This window comes from Lissotriton vulgaris, chromosome 12 (assembly GCF_964263255.1).
Source record: "Lissotriton vulgaris chromosome 12, aLisVul1.2, whole genome shotgun sequence".
NCBI lineage: Eukaryota > Metazoa > Chordata > Amphibia > Caudata > Salamandridae > Lissotriton > Lissotriton vulgaris.
Window position 1 is genome coordinate 61316791 of NC_141700.1, and position 14946 is coordinate 61331736.

The following is a 14946-nucleotide window of genomic DNA, read 5'->3' on the forward strand; positions in this document are numbered from 1 at the left end:
CAACATTTATAATGGGGCCAGTAATCACCGAACAAGGGAGCAGGGCAAGGGGCAGACTTCTTCCGGCGGCGGTCGGGGGAAATGGAAACCAAAAGCGCCGGCAAAAAAAAAAAAAGTAAACGCCCACCGCCGCATGACGTGGGCAAAAGCCTAAAAATCGCCGGAACGCCCACGAATCTGCTCCGGCTTTGACGGACAGATCTCTGTTCCAATACCTAGCCTCCATTTATGGAGCTAGCCAATGGAACAGAAGGGCGGGACATGAACACACATAAGAAATAAGTTTTCGCCTGCGCGAAAGTCTGCTGCGCAGCTTTCGGCGAGGCGAAACCTAATACGTTTCCAGGTGAGCTAATCAAGCATAAAGCCTTGATCCCTGGCTTGTCACAATAACAAATCCTGGTCTGTTGTACTGAGCATACACTTTCTCACCAGGCAGCCAACACTCGAACAATCATAAAATGACAAATATGTGCCAAATTACAACTGGCAAAATAAAATACATCCCCCTCCAAGAGTCTGGCAATCATTGCAAATCATCTATCCGGAGGGTTTGTCATATGGGGAAACAAACAACAAAACTCTTGCCTACTGCTGTAATCCGAGAGCTTCCTTGAAACAAAATACTCGTTGACAGCCGTTAACACACTGTAATACCAATCAACCCTTAAAATGCCTCTTGGCTCGAACGTATGCTTTTCAAAATAAATGTGCCAGGTATGCTGACTTTGTCAAAACTTTTCATAATGAACAGATCCGACACATGGCATCTGTCGTTACTTTTCCCGATGAACCAATCCGGCCTGTAGCATTTACCTTTGGCTTCTCACCGTAAGCAGCTCAGGCCTATTATATTGATCCTAGGCTTTTCCGTAAGGCAGCCATCAAGCATTTAGTCATAAATTACAAATTTGCCCGTAGCAACCTACGGGCTTTGACCTTTGCTTTTCAAACAAAGTTAGGCCTACTGCCTTTGTTGTAACTTTACATAATAAACAAACCTATGACGTCCAGGATTTGGCATTATTCTCAAATCACCGTAACCAACTCAGGCCTGCTGAATTGAGCATCAACCTCCTCACAAGACAAAGTGCAACACAAGCACTTGTTTTCAGCGGAAGCACACATCTTCGGCCCAATCAAACGCTGTATTCAAGGGCATGGATATGTGGGTGGAGCTAAAGCCCCTTTCTCAGCAGTACTTCTTAAATATCTTTTTTGTTCATCATATAAGGTCTGTCGACGGCTGCATTATCAAGCCAGATGTAAAATCCACACCAACGGCCCGCACATAGATCACAACAGATCAACACACCCTTCCCACCCCCTGGCAAAACCCACGTCAGACCCTTATATGGTTCTCCACGCGGCCTCACCCAGCTCCCACATCAAACATCATATAACCCAGAACAGACCCTCACGCAGGACCCACATACCGCGGCCCAGGTTCATTCTGTGTCTATACAACACACACATCTGGAAAGCTCATGTTTGGCCAGTACAGCATAAATGCAGATGTGCAGGTATAATATGCTATTTATTACTATTAGTTAATATGGGGAAGGACCATGTCTCACGAGAGGTGGAGAGTGAGAGACTAGTGTAAGAGTGCGAGGGTGTAAAGACGTGCAGTAAGAACAGTCTACTTTGCAAGGCCTTGTGACTCTGGGCATTCTTGCTTTCCTCTCAGTTATGTTATAACCTGGTACTTGACCTGTGCTTACAAAGGTCCCTCTTTGCTGGTTCACCTGCTGTAAAGAACAGGATTTATTGTGCCACATTAATTTTCGCAATCTTGCCAAAGGCAATGGGCCTGCCTCCAGAGAATGCTGGGCAAGGTCAAAAGATATTCTGATTGGCCTCTGGGGTGATGTGAAATTTGAGGTCAGCAGTGATGTATTTTGATATAGATTTAATTCATTAATAATAATCTGCAATGGTCCTTCCTTACACTGTGTATACACGACAGGCACTAGGACCGGGCGGGCGCCTTTCCTCAAGGAGGATGATAAGGTGGCTGGTGGTAAAAGTAGCTGCCTGAGCAGTGCTGTGAGGAAGCGATGACTCGCCGTGTCGATGTTACACTCTGGACACGAAGGACGAACTGCACCACAGACGGCGCGAAGACCACTGCTCCCCCATCCGGGTACCGCGCCAGATTCACAGAGGCACGGCACCCCAGCGCCTGGAGGGGACTTGGCGTAGGTAAGGGTCGAAAACGGGGCCCTACCACCTGGGGTAGAAAGAAACACTTGTAGGGAGGGGAGCTCAGCTGTGCAAGCAGCAGAAGGGGGCCCTGTGCCCAGGCCGTAGTTAGAGGGTCAAAGGAGCGCATTATATTTCTGTCCAAATATCTTTTCTTTCCAGATTTGCCTTACAGGGTGAGAGCTGTTCGGGATAGGTCTAGTTAATATAGTTCAGGGAATTAATGCGCCTGCTGTCGAGAACGTTTTGCAACCTGGTGGTCATATGTTTGAAAACAATGGGCCAACTCAGTCTTCCATCCTTCTAAGGTGGATAAAGGGCGAGCACCCAGTGGTTGCAAAAACGAGGATGTTATGCTGAAAAGAGGTAACATTCACAATGATTAAAAACAATGTGTCCAGTTATCCGGTTTCGAAGGACTTCCAGTTTTGGCAGGTAAGGTGAGTGAAATATGGGAGAATGAAGCACTTGTCCAGGATCACTCAGTGTGATCAGACCGGTCAGGACTAGAACTTGAATCATGCAATAGCAGATACTGTGCTTGCCCTAAATGTGTTGTTCGTGCTGGAGTGCGCCTGCCTACACCACGTTTTTGGGATTCAGGTCTGTACTTTGGGGAGCTGGTAGCTACACACTAGCTGGCTGGGGTGTTTACTGCTGTGAGTGAATATGTTACCGCTTGCAAACGAGCGTTGCTTGCTATATTCTTGTGATGCGCCCCATATAGAAGTAAATACATATAGGCAGTTGCAACATAAGCAACATGGGAAGAATGTTTAGCACATGAATAAACACAGTGACGATACTGCACTGGAGCATGAGCGTTAGTACTTTTGTAAAGTGCATCTCTGCTGTAAAAATGAGCATTAAAATATATGTCTTCAAAGCCCACAATTGAAAGAGGAATCAGAACAGCAGCAAGATATATTACAGCCATGGTGCACACCTGATTGTCATTGATGCTAGCTTGCTGAAGCACAAATGTAAAACTTTTTTTTTTACGTTTGCCAAGTCTGGTGCTTACATAATGTATTCTAGACTTTCTTTATCTGATAGAGACTTCTAGCTGCTAATTCCTTACCTTAGAATGAGGCGTCAGACTTGAGGTGCCAGACTGGATCTGGAAACTTTTTCATGAGCACAACCCTGGTGCACCAGTAGGGGGGAGCGCCGTTCAATTCCACGTGTAGTTGTTGTCATCCATGCCGGAAGTGCTTATACAGGTGCCACCCCAGCGGGCTGACATCAATTGTTTTCCTTCCACGCCAGTCAGCGCAGATCCAGAGAAAGTTGCTCCCAGTCAATTTTTAACACAGCCTTTTTTGACTTCTGTCAACTTCTTTTTTGCGAAATCTCCCGGTGTGGCGGGGATGTCAACTAGGAAGGCCGGCTTCAAGTCCTTCAGGCCCTGTCATCGACATAAGTCGGTCATGGACCCGCACCTTGTTTGCCACTGGTGCCTGAAGCGCGACCACGACACAAAGACCTGCGCCGATTGCTGTGCCTCATTCACACCAAGGCCTTGAGGAAGCACTTCCCGCAAGCTCCTTGCTGCTCGACATATGACAACGTGACTGTCTCGATCCCGGTCAAGAGAAAGGTCCCAGGATCGGACGTGGAGCCCAAGTTCCACGTCGCCCTCAAAGTCGTTGGTGCACTTGGGTAAGTCCCACAAGGAAAAGAAGAGCAACAAGTCTAAGAGGACTTAGACTTTGCCTCATCCATCGTGGTCTTCAGTTTAGATGAGGGAGCATCGTCATTCAAGGCCAGGCTTCACGGTTGAGCCTGGGCCGACTCCACGCCTCCCCCAGTTTCTGGGTGCCAGAGCGAACCCCGCTCAACTCCAGGAGTTTTATGTGGCCATGTGCCTCATCTCTGAGCAGCTCGTCACCACGCATCAGGGTACCTTGGGTTCGGGAGGGGCCCTTACTAGTTCCACCTTGGTGAGTCCACTCCGGCGCCAGTTGGGCCTCTTGGATCCACGATCGGATCTAGACCAGCCCCAGCCGTACTATCTCGACCTTTCCCCGGAACGGCTCCTGGCACCGCCTGCACCGTCCCCTGACTCCGACACAGAGCCGGAAGGCCGTCATCCAACTGCAGCATCGACTGGAGCTATACCTTCCAGGCCAGAGCCTGAGCCCTCAACCTATGGGCTAGGACTCAGAGGATTGGGAGGGTCACTGGACCATGAAGAGTGCCAGTCTTTAGATCCCAACATGGACTGGTGTGAGGACTTTGGGTAGCCAGTGGACTGGACACTTCCCTAGACACTAGCATGTTCTCTTCCCCTACCATGACTACGAAAGAGGGAGCATCGTTTGCTATGGTGGTGCAAAGGGCCACCGAGGTACTAGCCCTCAGCCTGCCCTCAGTGGCAGTCAAGAGGAAAGTCTTGACGGAGGTGCTTCAACCGAGAGTGACCCCTCGGAACCACTTGTCGGCTTTAATGAAGCCCTTACAGACATCATGCTTGGTACTTGGTTCAAACCCAGCACAGGGGCTCCTGTTAACAGCGTGATGGGCCACTGCCCCGCCCTAGGGGACCCCAAGTTCCTCACCCAACACCCTACCCTGAGGAGCTTGTTGGTCCAAGCCTCTTCTTCCTGCATAAATCCTGGTGCATTTCCTACTGCCCGCCAAATAGGCAATCCAAAATGTCTTCTTCCAGCAGCCTGGCACTGCAGTCCGTCAACAGCGAATGGCTTTTGGGCCATTACTCCTGTAAGAAAGAAGAATCTGCTTTCATGGTTACCCCCACTTTTTGCTTGGGGTCAGTGTGTTTTTGACTAGTCTGACTGAGATCGTGCTAATCAAGACCCTAGTTACTGTGCTTTCTCCAGAATTGACCATGGTAAGGAATTCAGTACGTCCACAATTGGCTACTGGTGTGCCCTTGTAAGTCCCTAGTATATGGTACTGAGATATTCAGAGCACAGGTACACCAGTGATCTCCCATGGGCTGCAGCATGTATTGTGCCACTCATGGGAGTCCACTTAAACTGTGACTACAGGCCTGCCATTGCAGCCTGTTTGAGTTGGTGCTTGCACCTCTCACACAGATATACGTGTCCTTATATCTGAGGTCAATGCACTTTAAACCTATAAGTCACCCCTATGGCAGGCTCTACGGTTCTGAGAGTAGGGTGCTTGGTTATAAGTGTGAGGGTGCCCCTGCATGAGCAGGACACCCCTACAAACCCCATATTCGGTTCACCAGGCTTCGTAAGTGCTGTCAGGCATTTAATCATTAGGAGATGTCTAACTATATAGTGGCTGCACTGAACCCGGTCATGTTTGGTATCAAATATGTTGGAATCATACCCCAACACCGATTCCAGTATTGGAAGTATGATCCCATGTACTGGGGGGCTCCCCTGGGGTACCGCCCATGTCCTCCCCTTAACAGCCTTTTCGGGGTCTACCGGCAAGCTAGTGCTACTGCCTACCACAGACAAGATCGTGCCTTCCTGCTGCTGAGCTGAACTCGAGCAGGGGAAGGTAGAACAATAGGTTTCCTGTCACAGGGAGGTGTGACCACCTCCCATGCAGGACTAAGGGGTACATGCATCAAGAAATGCTATTGCGAGTCCTTAATTGCGATTATTAAGGAATCGCAATTAAAAACTCTCAAAAGCCTATGCATGTAGAAATCACTATTAAAATAGCGATTTCTAAACATTCCTCAATTGTGAGTCGCAAATTGCAAGTCGCAATTAAGCAATGACTTCCCATGTATTCCTATGGGCTGAATGACTGGGTAATTGCATGCACAATTTGCGAATACCAATATGTACTCGCAAATTGCGCATGCAATTTCAAGGGTGCAAAGGTGTCAAAAGGACACCTTGTTGCATCCCTGAAATTGTGATGTGCACCCATTTTACGCTCACTCATGCCCCAAGGGCATGTGTATGTGTGTAACCTGAAACTTTGAAAAATGCATTTTATTGCATATTTCATAGTTTTAGCAAATTACAGACAAGTTTGATTTCACTGTAATTTGCGGTCCCAAATAGTGAAATTACTATTTCAAAGTACTTCTTGGATTGCATTTAAGGAATCGCAAATTGCGATTCCTTAAACGCATTCGTAATTTAGGAACTCGCAAAAAATTGCGCTTGCCAAACACTTTCATGCATCGCTAAAGGCCAATTTGCGAGCGTAAACGGCTGATTTTTCAATTCACACTGTTTGCGCTTGCAAAAACTGTTGATGCATGTGCCTGTTAATGTATTGGGCTGAGGTGGGGGCGCTTGTCAGCACTACCAGACTGCTTTGAAGATCACATTTGGTGCCCTCCTTGAATACTCCAGTGTTAGTTAGTTCAGGCAGCCTTTGGCTCCCACTCTGGCACGAAACTGGACAAAGGACATGGGAGTATCCTCCCTTCTGTCCAGCACCTTCTAAGGGAGGGGCCCTTCAGTTGTTCCAACCTTTCCCTTAAGGTACTTAAGGACTTACCTGTGGGTAAGTCCTCAGATTCGTGTGGGACAAGACTCAAGACTGAAACCACATCACTCTTCGACCGTCTGGACTCTTGGACCTCGCTGGACTTCGCCTGGAACCAAGACTGCACCAAGGAAGACTCCTGCTGCTCCTGGTCTCGCTGTTTTGCAAGTCTTCTTCATCATCTGTTTCTGTGCTTCTTTCAGAATCTTCAACAGACCTGTGGGCATCAAGGACACCTGAAATAATCTCCCTTGGAGTGAAGAAGTCACTCCCCTGCATCTGCAGGCACTGTAATGAAGCTGACCGGTCTGCTGCTCCTGACATCCCACGGACTTTAAAAGGCTAAGCAACACAGGTGGTGGCTCTGTAACTCCCTCAAGGCCTGACCTGTCCTCTCTGCAATTTTGAGGCCAGTATCCCCCGTCAGTACCACTGGGACCAAACACCTGTGCTCCGTGTCGACTTGCCGTTTCCAAGGCTTGTTGTCTCTGCACTCTTCTGGCTACAAGAAACTCCAGCCTCCAGCATCTCTACCTGCCAAGTACAGCGTCCTCACCGCACCCTCTGCAGCTTGGGCCTTCCTTCTTGGTGAGGTGCTCAAGGTCTTCTTGCGACTCCTGTGCCTTCGTCTTGTTGGTCCTCTTGAGGGTCTTCTTCTCCTCTAGTGGGCTCCCCTGGTTGCTCAGGGCCTGTTCCGACTCTTCTGCTTATGGTGAGTCCCTTGGACCTTGCTGATCTCAACATTGCTCTTTCTTCATTCTCCATACCAATTGCAGCTGCCAAGGCTTCGTGATGCTCCCGCCGGACACCGACCCCCTGGTTTTTCGACCTCCGACATGGAACAGCTCGTGCACAGCTCCTGGTCTTCCTCTGCATCGGCTGGTCCTCACAGCTTCAGCGACAAGGTCACCGTCAACACCTCTGAAACGTCCGACTTCAGTGGGCATTGCTCTTACGTGCCTCCTGGTCATCTCCAAATAGCATAGACTCTGTCCCCTCTTCTTACGGGTTCTTCACTTCAAGAATCCATCCTTGATTTCCACTGGTCTTCTCCAGCTGCATCTTCTTTGAAGTCCTCAATTGTGGTCTACGGCGGTTTCCGACGTCACTTCGCACCTATGCACCCGGCCTCCCTAGTGTAGGTATCTTGCTTCTTGCGGTATCCATGGATGAAGCGACTCTCCAACGTTCTGTCTTTCACTGGGTTTCTTCAGGGTCCACTGGGAAGGGTCCTTCTTCTTGAAAATTGCAACCGTGACTTTCCATTTAACATCTAATGGGCAAATAGCTGTGTTTCCACTCTGCACACACAGCCTCCATGGGGTTCCTGGGTACTTACATTGGGTGGTTCCTTCTGTCCCCAGCTCCTCTGAGTTTCCTGGTCAAAGTCTCAACTTCGGTCGCAGTTCACATTCCACTTTTTTAGTATATGGTTTGGTCTCCTCTGGACAACACTGTATTTTGTACTTACCTATTTTCAATTGAAGTATGGTTGTGTATTTCTGTTGATATCTCCGGTAGGAGAAATACCAATGTGTTAGTGAGTGTTGTGTAATAAATAGACATATTTGTACGTATATACTGTGTGGTTCTTTATCATATGACCAATACTACTTGATTAAACTGGTGAATCAAGCTGCTTTACACTCCTTCAAGATAAGCCTGAAGGCTGCTCTCCACAGCTACCTCTTTGAGAGCTTTCTATGGTTATCAAAGACCACTAAAATCACCATAAGTGTTGCCTGGATTAGTCCAAGGTGCATCACTTAAATGAGTGTGCACCATATACTAAGCCAGCCTCCTACAGGTATCCAGAGCTTCTTCAAATGAGCATCAATCCTCCAATCAGGCTGCCCCTTTGGGAGGATCTTCTGTTGCAGCAGCAGCAGCCGAACCTGTCATCTCTCCCCCTCCATGCGTGGAGATTGAGCGACAACAGATGATAGTTTTCACCCTTTCTTCCTAAGTATGCAATGTAATTCTGGCATCAGATGGCCCTCCACTAAGACGATATACGTCTGCTGTTGGCAAAAAATTGGCAAGATATTGTACAGAAAGGTCTACTGACCCTCTTTCTGCTTCTGTATCTACTGTTCTTTTCATTCTTACTCTTGCGCAGCAGGGCTCGGTATTGGGTACCCTCAAGGGTTATCTTTCTGCTCGGTCTGCTTTTTTGCGGCTGCCGGACCAGCCCTGATTTTTTTAAGTCCTCTATTGTAAATAGGTTCTTGAAAGGGCTTGTACATATGTTTCCACCTTTGCCCTTTGTCATGCCATAGTGGGACCTTAATTTGATCCTCACTGTCTATTGTGTACTCCCTTCGAGCAGTTACAAAATTGTCCCCTCTGACTGCTTACCATCAAGACGGCCTTTTTCAGTGGCAATATCATCTGCTCGGAGGCTGAGAGAATTGCAGGTGTCATGCAAGCCTCCCTACTTGACTTTTGTGGATAAGGTGGTGCTTCGCACTCGTGTTTCATTTTTACCGAAAGTGGTGACCCCTCGCCTTCTGGGTCAATCGATCATGCCGGCCAGCTTTTTTTCTCCCCCGTATCCCTCTAAGAAAGACGAGAGCCTCCATCGTCTGGACCCAAAAATAGAGTTGTTCTACCTTGACTGCACAAAAGAGTTCCAGGTGGATGACCAACCCTTTGTGGGTTACATGGGGGCTAAAAAAGGTTGGGCAGTGCAAAGAACAGACCATATCTTGCTGGGTCGTTCTCTTCATTAAGATCTGCTACGCCTTGACTAGGAAGCAGCCCCCTGAGAGCTTACAAGTTCATTCTACCAGGGAGAAACTGCGACCACGGCATTGGAAATCTGTCAGGCAGCAATGTGGGCATCTCTGCACATGTTTGTCAAGCATTACTGCCTGGACAGTCAGGTTCGCAGGGCCGGACAATTTGCCCGTTGGGTCCTGCAGGACTTTTTAGAGTGAACATATGTCAGCAGCCTGTAGGAAGGTGGATATCTGACTATGGTTGCCCCCAACTTTTTTGCCTGGTGTTTTGCTGGTTTTCCGACTTAGTTGACCTGGGACCCTGCTATTCAGGGCCCCAGGCCTACTGCTCTCTCTGTAAAATGGATTCCATGTACCTTAGGTACATATCTAATTGGATACTGAGTCACCTTATCAGTCCCTGTACAGTGTACCTTAGGTACCCAGGGCATAGGTGTACCCAGGGCCTACCAGGGGCTGCAGCATGTATTATGCCACCCCTGGCTGGCCGTCCAAATCTGACACAACTGGCTGCACGACAGCTGGGGCAAGGTGGTGTAATCACCCTTTGCTTTAGATATAGTATTCCTATATCTAACCCTAAAATGGACACATATATTCCTATCAGTCACTCCTATGGCAGGCCTTATCAATCCTGAAGGCAGAGTGCTTGGAATTATGTGAGATGGTGCTCTGGCATGAGCTGAGCCCGTTTGCAGCTTGCGGAACCAAGTCCTAATAGCTGTTCCATGATAACGCGTACCATATACTCTTAAGTGCCTTATAATCCTCGCGATTATTTGCCAACTTTGGTAGCGCTTTATCAAAACATGTCGAGTAAGGTGTCATACGAATTGGAATACTAACCCCTCGCCAATTCTGGCGACGGGGTTAGCATTCCACCCTTCTAGAGGGACACGACATGTATGTAACTGTGAACCCCGGTTAAAGCTTAACACAGCCTCAGCTCCACAAAATGGATGCTGCCACCACAGACACAAGTCTGACCTCCTGCTGCTGGGAGTCCTTCCAGCGAGGAGAGCTTGGACAAAGGGTTTCCGGTTTCCTGTCAGGGGCGGTGCTAGCACCATCCCAGACAGGGTTTTGTGTATCCCAGGTAGGCAGGGCTGAGAGGAAGGTGACTGCAAGTGGCACCCCGGTGCTCACTGTGCATATGCCGGCTTAAACCAGTTCCAGGGGCACACCAGCCCCTGAGCTGGGGAAAGTCCGGACAAGGGAGAGGGGTGTAACCACCCCCCTCCTGGTCCCACCCATGGGCAGGACCTAGTCGCGTGCCAGCCCCTTTTTTTTAGAATAAAGGTAGGAGCGGGCCCCCTTCCCAAATTAGATAATTCTGAATCTTGACTACTTTCCACGAAAGAACTCTTGAACATTTCTGAAGACTCTCCCTTGTGGCTAAGGAGTAGCCACCCTGCACCAGCGGGCACCATCTAAGCGCATGCGGTTTGCTGTAAGTCCATCCTCCAGATCAAGACTGCCCAGCTCGACGAGACCCGGATTCCCTGGCATCTCTGACCTCTACCTGCATCATCAGCCCAGCTGAGATTCGTGGGTGTGACGAGACCTGAGGGACCGGCCATCTTCAAAACTGCACGACGCTTATCCAGCACGACCGCCGAGGGATCCTCGAGTGAGTGCTTTGGGGTTTGAGAATCCCTAACCCTGAGCAGCTCCAGCACCGAAGTCCAGCCCCCCCAGCATCCACGAGATTTGCGTGGGGCCCTTCTGCTCTTTGCTGCTCACCGCGTTGTCCGGTCACTTGCCTGCTGGCTAGTGGCCCTCCTGACGACGAACCACGACGATTACATCGCTGGTCTGGTTGCTCCAGACTGGTCCTTGCTCCCTTCCAAGAGAGGAGCACCCCGGACCCTCCTGGTCCACTCCAGACGCCATCTTGAGTCCACCGCGTGGGCTTGCCTTTGCCAAGGTTTGTTGCCCCAATCCTGGGTCCAGCATCGCCGACAGTAGACACCTTCGTGGGACAGCTCGCACCTCCATCCTGGTCGCCGACAACGCCTCCTGGTCAGAGAGACTGCAGAGCCCAGCGTCGCCCACTCACCTAGTCGAGGTGACTTCATACGGTGCCATCCTGGTGCCCACCTAATCACTGGCTAGTGGTTAAGAACTGAGTCCCCTCTGCTTTCAGGTCATCTCCATCACCGATCCAGGCTTGGATCACATCGAACTTTTTCACTGGTCGCCTGCCAGCAACTTCTTCTTTCAGGCTGCATAGACTGTAACAAGGATTCCCGACGTCTTTTGAACCCTATGCAGCCGCAGCCCCTGGGCTAGGTAACCTGAGCATTTCGGTGCTCCAACGTAGGTTCACTATCTAAGTGTCGAGATCCTTTTTCGTTTTCAGCCTATCTAGTCGGATTCGTCCGATAACTGTAACTTTACGAAAACTAGCATCCATAGACTTTGTCACGCATACCGCGTGAGAGTGCACACTCTGCCCCCGATCTCCCTAGGCCTCCTGCTCCTAACCTTAGGGTTCTGTAGTGTAGTCCTAGCGATCCTGAAGCCTCTGGATCTTGTTACTTACCTGCTAGTATTTCGCATTCCACTTTTGTAGTATATGGTTTTTCGTGCCCCTCAGGCATTTGTGTAAATTGTGCAACTTAAAGTATTTTCTCAAGAGTTTTGTTGTGTGCTTAGCTCCCTGACTCATAAAGAGTTCAGGGTAGACTTGTTATAAATAAATATCCTTTTATTTTCATAACAACTTGTGTGGTGTCCTTTCACTTGGTGTTCAAGGGGTATATGTGATGGTATAACAGCTGGCTTAACACGCCCTCTAGAGTTTAGCCTAAAGACTGCTCTTGTCCATGTTACTAGGATAGCTGGTCTTTAAGGTTGACTTACAACCAATCATCAATAAGGGTTGTTTGGAATGATACACAGTGATCACTAGAATAGTGAGCACTATATATCAGGCCAACTTACCACATTGGTGGCAGCGGTTGGGATTTGAGCTTGCTGTTGTTTTACCACACGTATCCTAAGAATATCATTTGAAAGATCACATAAGTACCAAGGTACATATAACTTAGCTTAGAATACTCTGAGTTCTACTGAACCAGCTGTTGTAGTGTAACAGGGCTTAGCACACCCTGACTACAACTCTTAGCAAGGGATCAGTAGGCAAACAAATAGTGTAGGTAAGTGCACCACTTACACCTCACTAGAAGCATGTCTACCCACGGAGAGTCAGCAGAGACTCCCCTGGTGGTTATTGACCCTCCACAGGTCATGTCAAGATATGCAGCTCTTAGCTTCCAGGAGATGAGACAAGTGTGTACCCCCAGGAAGCTAAAACAGGGTTCTAACCCTACCATCCCATTTCTGATAGGTCTCTTAGAGACTTATGATGCAAGGAGGGCTTCTAACACAGACCCTTCTAATCCATATGGGAGCATGCCCCCCTTAGAGGGAACCCTTGGGGACCCTGATCTCAACCTCAATGGAACAGTTAGTGAAGGAGAGGAAGAGGATCAGGAGTTGTCAGGGGACGAGGCAGACAAGGGTCAGGTAGAAGTCAGTAGACTCACCAGGACCAACTTAAGCAGGCATAAAAATGGACTTTGGGGACCCCCAGGCCCACTCTCAGGCAGGCTTAACATTGGGAGTGGGCGAGTTAGGTCTCTCTCCAGAGGCTCTAACAGATCCATTCGCACCAATGGCTCTCAGGCCTCTTCTCACAGAGGGATGACATCCCCTCAGAGAAGAGAGCATGAAGCTAAGATGAGGGAAGTCAATCTGAGGATTGAGAGGGAAGAACTTGCCCTTGCCAAGGAAAGACTTGCCTTTGCTAGAGAGCAGAAATTGAGTGGGGCAGACCTCACTGGTGGCAGCATTATCCCTGGAGATAAAGACAGGAGTTTTGATACTAGACACCTGAGTAAAATAGTGCCCCCCTTTAAACAAGGGGATGACATCCACAAATGGATGACTGCTTTGGAGAGGGCCTGCACTGTCCAGTGCATCCCCCAGAGTCAGTGGGCAGCTATACTGTGGCTCTCCTTTGAAGGTAAAGGTAGAGATAAGCTCCTCACTACTAGAGCTGAGGATGCTAACAATTACCAAGTCCTGAAGAATACACTGGTTGATGGGTTTGGCTTAACAACTGAACAGTACAGGTTGATGTTCAGGGACACCCAGAAAACTCAGTCTCAGGATTGGACTGACTTTGTTGATTGTGCCACTAAGGCTCTAGAAGGCTGGCTATTGGGTAGTAAAGTTACTGACTTCACAGGATTGTATAATCTTATTATGAGAGAGCAAGTCTTAAATAATTGTCAGAACCAGTTATTACACCAGCACCTGGTAGACTCTGATCTGACCTCTCCACAAGAATTGGGTAAGAGGGCAGACAAATGGGTCAGAACCAGGATTAGGCCTAAGAACCAGGGTGGTGACCAAAAGAAAGAATCAACCAAGCCTCAAGAGAAGGGTGGGAATAAATCTACAGATCAAACCCCAGGGCCCCAAAAATCCTCTGAAAAGGGTGGGTCCCAAAATCCTTCCAATACCCAAAAGAAACCTTATTGTCATACCTGCAAACAGGTAGGCCATTACAAAACTGACAACAGTTGCCCAAGGGCCAACGACAATAAGGAGAACATACCCCCAAGTAACACTTCCAAGCCTCCTGTTACTACTAGTAGTAATCCCCCAGGTGGTGGGAGTGCCCCCAAGAATTTGGGTTCATTTACTTTGGGAGTTCCTGGGGACTCTGTCCTAACCAGGTCCCCAAACTTAGATACTCTTGTCTGTGAGACTGGCATGGGGTTTGCCAACTTCACAGCTTGTTCCAACACTTTGGGCAGGAGCCCCTCATCAATGGTTCAAAAGTTGAGGCCTACAGAGACACAGGGGCTAGCATCACCATGGTGACTAAGAGCCTAGTCCCCTCAAGGCAACTTATACCTGGAGCCACATACCAGGTAACCAACATTGATGGAGTGCAGAGAGATCATCCCATAGCAGTGGTCAATCTCAGCTGGGGAGGTGTCACTGGCCACAAGAGAGTGGCAGTGTCACCAAACTTGCCTGTAGATTGCCTACTGGGGAATGATTTAGAGATCTCAGCCTGGGCTGAGGTAGAGCAAGAAACCCATTTTAAAATGGTAAACCTCCATGGTAAGGTTAGTGGGGCAGTGATAGCCACAGCCCCAGTCCAAGATGTCCTCCCTGAACAGGTCAGGAGGGCTGTGCCAGTCACAGCCCAATCTCAGACAGATTCCTTCCCTGAACAGGTTGGCAAGGCTGTGATGGTCACAGCCCATACCCAAACTGATTCCCTTCCTGAAAAGGTTGGTGGAGTTGTGATGGCCACAGCTCAAACTCAGACAGATAATAGTGTTGTGAAGCCTGAAACTATGGATCACTCCACTCAAACAGAGAGCATTGAGGAGGAAGAGAAATCTCCCTCCCACCAGACTTTAGGAAAGGATCGGCCTCCTCAGGGAACTGATCTGACCCCTTGTGAAGAAACTGCCCCAGAGGTAGTCAGGCCTAGCCTGGCAGAACCCCTGAGGTCAGTGGA

General features: G+C 48.9%; 1 protein-coding gene across 1 annotated transcript in view; it reads left to right on the forward strand.

The window, feature by feature from the left end:
* The first annotated feature begins 2039 nt into the window (after positions 1–2039).
* Positions 2040–14946, forward strand: part of MATK (megakaryocyte-associated tyrosine kinase) — a 123793-nt gene continuing 110886 nt past the window's right edge. Inside the window, exon 1 of the mRNA XM_086947101.1 lies at positions 2040–2205. The gene's annotated coding sequence lies outside the window, so the exon portion shown is untranslated. The remainder of the gene's footprint in view (positions 2206–14946) is intronic.